The sequence below is a fragment of the Hipposideros armiger genome, unplaced genomic scaffold, assembly GCF_001890085.2.
Source record: "Hipposideros armiger isolate ML-2016 unplaced genomic scaffold, ASM189008v1 scaffold_541, whole genome shotgun sequence".
NCBI lineage: Eukaryota > Metazoa > Chordata > Mammalia > Chiroptera > Hipposideridae > Hipposideros > Hipposideros armiger.
In genome coordinates, this window is record NW_017731891.1 from 1,182,768 (window position 1) to 1,187,884 (window position 5,117).

Consider the following 5,117-nt stretch of genomic DNA (forward strand, 5'->3'; position numbering starts at 1 on the left):
GGAAAGGGTGGGGAGGCAGTTTACAATTTAAGATATGAGTAGAGGTGCTTTATTTAAATTGGTTTTAATTTCTCGTGTTGAGTTTTTATTCTGACCTCACAGTACTTATCTTAGACTATCTAGGACATTTCTTCCTCCCCTTTGGTCCCCACAATCATTTAGTCGTTAAGTCCAACTTATTCTGACTCCTCTATATCTTGTACATTTTTCTCCTCCTTTCTATCCCCACAGGTACTCACTTGGTTCAGGCCTTTACCAAGTTTTGTCTGTACTATTGCTGTAGTCTTTTTCCTGTCCTTAACTGTCTCTGAATTATTCATCCTTTAAATCTCATCCCAAGCATTTGTTCCTGCTCAATAAGAGCTAGCCATTTCTTTCTTGATGCCGCCACCGAATCTTGTGCTAACCCATTCAATAGTTCTGCCCTAAATGTATTCTAGTTGACAGTTACAAGGGATAGTTTCTCTTCACAAATAATTATTTTCTCAAAATATCAAGAGTTATTTTGTCCTTTTTGAAGGCAATTATAATTATAGTGCCTCATATCTCCACCTAGTGAAACAAATTGGTAATACAGCAATTAAGATACCTATGTACTACTCTAAGCACAATTGTGAAAGTTTTTCTTGCCCAAATAACCTATTTATACATATCTGGACAGTCTCATGCCATTGGATACATGAAAAACATTTACAACTAGCCTAATCTTACACCACTTTTAAAAAAGAGCCACACATATTTATTGACACAAAATGTTATTTAGATATTTTATAGAATGACAGTTTTGTGAACTATGCAAACAATCCCGGCAATTTATGTTAATATTTATTGAGCGATTTTTAGTGATTAAGATGCACTTCAAGGTAAATATCATTTCATCATGATACCCATTTTTAAAAAATTATTTTTTCAGGTACAGTTAACATTCAATATTATTTGACATTAGTTTCAGGTGTACAGCATAGTGGTTAGACATTTATATAATTCATGCAGTGATGCCCCCAATTAGTCAAGTACCCACCTGGCACCATACGTAGTGATTACCATATTATTGACACATTCTCCATGCTGTGCTTTTCATTCCCGTAACTATTTTGTAACTACCAGTTTGTACTTCTTAATCCCTTCAGTTTTTTCACCCTGCTCCCCAACCCCCCTTCTCTCTGGCAACCATCAGCTTAGATAAACACCTTTATCTATGAATGTGTTTCTGTTTGTTTGGGGGAGGGTTTGTTCTTTAGATTCCACATACTCATAAGTGAGATCATATGGTATAAGAGATCTCACTTGTATAAGTGAGATCATTCTCAATCTGATTTATTTCACTTAGCATAATACCCTGTAGGTCCATCCATGTTGTCACAAATGGTAAGATTTCATTCTTTTTTTATGGCTGAGTAGTATTCTAGTGTGTATATGCACAACCTCTTCTTTATCCAATCATCTATTGATGGGCACTTGGGTTGCTTCCATAACTTGGCTATTGTAAATAGTGCTGCAATGAATATAGGGGTGCATATATCTTTTCGAATTAATGTTTTGGATTTCTTCAGATAAATACCCAGAAGTGGAATTGATGGGTCATAAGGTAGTTCTATTTTTAATTTTTTGAGGAACTTCCAAACAAACCGTTTTCCACAGTGGCTGCACAAATGTGCAACCCCACCAATAGTNGATATCTGGATGAATCCAGTTAGGGATTAAAGCTACCCCTGGTAGAACGAGGACTGGTGGCAAAGGAGCCACCTTTGAGTAGATGGCTACCGTGAAACAACTGAGTAGAGTTCCAGGAAACTGAAAGGGGCCACGCAATCTCAAATACTGACGTAACACCATTACTACCAACCTGTGTTTTCCTTACTGCTGTAACACCCTGAGTAATGCTGCAAGCATGCACTCTCCTTGGGGCACATGGCTGTGAGAACAACATAGGGTCAGGCTCATGAAAAGGTCTTGCTAGTTTTTCTAAAAGAAAATCATTCAAAATGGGGTTCTAGGGAGTTTTCTGGATGATTTTTACTCTGCAGAGGTTTGATTGCAGAACATTTCAAGTAAACTTAAAAAACAACAACAAAAAATTTAACTTCCTGTGACACTTAGAAAGTGTGTCTAGTGGGGCAAAGTATTAAAAACACTTGTTTGTTGCATCAAAAGATAACCTTAATGAGTAGAACTTCGAAATGAGAGGAAAAGGTGGAGTGCTAAAGAGGATGAAACTTTCTGTCAGTGACTAAATAAAACCTTGCTGGACTTGGAAAGCATAATGAAAAAGGGATCCCTTCTAGCTTGAGGCATTTGTAGCCTTGAACTCAGATTCATGATTGAATTAGATGCAGTGTATCTGGAGGAGTGAAGGGGCCAGGGAGGCGGATACTGTTGGAAGGAGAAAGCATGGAATGTCCATAGTGGTTAAAAGAAATGCATATGTGGGTGTGTGGGAGGGTATCAAGAGAAATGAACCCTGCCAAGCGGATTTGTTTTCTAACTGTTGAAGCATTCCTGGGACATGCTCCCTATATGCTAGGATTAGAGAGGTGGTGAGTTTCAAAAATATGCTTATCTGTTAGAAGTACAAGCATTTTAAATTTATTTGGCAGATGTATTTTTCATTCTAAAGAGACAATGATAACATTAATTTAACTTTGAAACAACATGACCCCTCATAATTCCACTACTTTTTAACTGGTAATGTTTTTACGTTTTCTTCTAGACTAAAATTCTCTTTCTTTAGCTATACTTTTCTTTTCTCTTGGCATAACATTTATCAAAGCAGTTTCTGACTCCTAATAAGCTGGGAACAATTCTCTAGTCCTGTATTATCCTGCCTGAAACTGGAAACTTGAACTGCTGAGATGAATGACCTACAAATATCATTTCATGACTGTTTTCAAGATTTCCCTCTTTCAACAGCTGCTAATCAATGGTCATTTGGCCCGCTGAAGTCAAGGAAGGCAAACGCTGTGGTTACACAAAGCAAGGCTGTAGTTCTCTAGAATGGACAATCCTCATTCCTTCTTTCATAAGGAAAATGAGGCCCAGAAAAGTCACAGAACTAACAAATGCTAAAACTGAGATTTGAAACAAGCTCTTAAAAATGAAAACTTTTAGTTTTGAGTAATTTTAGTTTTTTAGAAAAGTTTTAAAAAATAGTACCTAGAGTTCAAGGACACCCTTCATCCAGCTCCCCCCGATGTTAACAATTACACAACCATAGTGTGATTATCAAAATCAGAAAATTCACACTAATACTACTAATTAAACTACAGACCTTACTTGAATTTCATTAGGTTTCTCTCTAGTGTCTTTTTTCCTTTCTGTCATTCCAGGATCCAATCCAGAATGTCACATTTAGCTATTATGTCTTGTTAGTTTCTTCCAGTCTGGGAGAGTTCCCCACTCTGTTTTTCATGACCTTGACACCTTGAAGAGTACTGGTCAGGTATTTTGTAGAATGTCCCTCAGTTGGAGTTTGTTTGATGTTTTCCCATGATTAGGATGAGGTTAGGTATTTCTGGCGAGAATACCTCAGAGGTGAAGTGTCCTCAGTGTATCATGTCAGGAAGTACACGATGTTGATATGTCCTATTACTGGTGATGTTAACCTTGATCACTCAGTTAAGATGGTATCTGTCAGGTTTATCCACTGTCAATTTGTTGTTTTTTCTTTTATAATTGATAAATATCTTGGAGGAGATACATTGAGACTGTGCTAATATCTTGTTTTTTCTCAAACTTGCACCCACGGATTTTAGTATCTCTCAGTGCATCTTGCCTGCAACAATTATGATTGCGCTGTTTGCCTAGTAGTGATTTTGTAAGTCATTTATACTTATATGTATGGACTCATGCATATTTGTTTTATTCTATGGATCATAATCCAATACTATCATTATTTATTTTGTTGTTCAAGCTATTATAACTTTGGCCTTGGGAATTCCTTGAGGTTGGCTCCTGTATCTTTTTGCCCTGTCTCATCATTGTGTGGTGGTTGTTTTGAGGACTTCCTCATTTCCTGACACAAGATTTTCTAGGCTCAATTAGATTTTCCCTGCCTAACCTTAGAATCAACCACTTCCCCAAAGAACCCTATGAACCAAGAAGACTTTTTTTTAGTGTGAGAAATTTATTTATTTGTTTCTGTTTGTTTAATTAATTAATTAATTAATTAATGTTAAAGTCTTTTGAAATAAACCTCTTATGCTTCTTCTACCAGCTCATGTTACATCTTAAATGATTTTTGACTTTATAAACTTTCTCAGGAATGTACCATAAAGTAGGTGGAGTTTGTACTTGTTGAGTTTGTTCTAGTCATCCAACATTGCCTTGCAGTTTCTTCCAATACTCCTCTGTCCACTCTATTTGTACCACTCAGATGATCCAGGCATCAGGTGGCAGGAAAGTGAGAAGATACAGAGTGCATTTGAGTGTAGATAAGGGTATAGATGTAGAAAGAGATAATGTGATACAGATAAATGTATGAATAGGGAGGCTGGGAGCATCCCTGGATGGGACTCAAATGTACACATCCAAATTCTTTCTGCTTTACCACTGAGCAAATCCAAACAACACAAAGCTTCAAAAGCAAGTCAGGATTGTTGAAGTTTAATTTTTTTTCTGGCCCTTGATCCACTCTGCCTGTAGGGAAAGTGCTCTTTGTGACTTTGTGACTTCAGCTTCTCTTTTTCTCTCTTCAGTTGCCACTAGCAGCTGTCTGGGCTGATTTATGGGGGTCATGGCAAGCCTGCTTCTCTCTGAGTTTCAGATACTCACTGGGTATATATTGTTATATTCTCTGTGTTAAGACTGGATAAGATTCAACATATGGATGTTAAATGAAAACATGGTTGAGTTCACAATGGAAATTAAAAGGAAGGATGAAAACAGACACTTTAAAAGTCCAGATTTCTTATGTTTTGCATAAAATAATAGAACTTAAAACAACTTATAAATCTATTCCAAATAGTTGAGTATGTATCATGATTTAAGTACCTGCAGTAAGGCCCATATTCCATTCCAGGATTCAAGAACGCTTAAGGTAGTGGTAATTGCCACTTCTTGGGGTTTGTTATGAGTGTAAGATTGTTTTTCTGCTTTATGTATAGTCATTCCATATATTT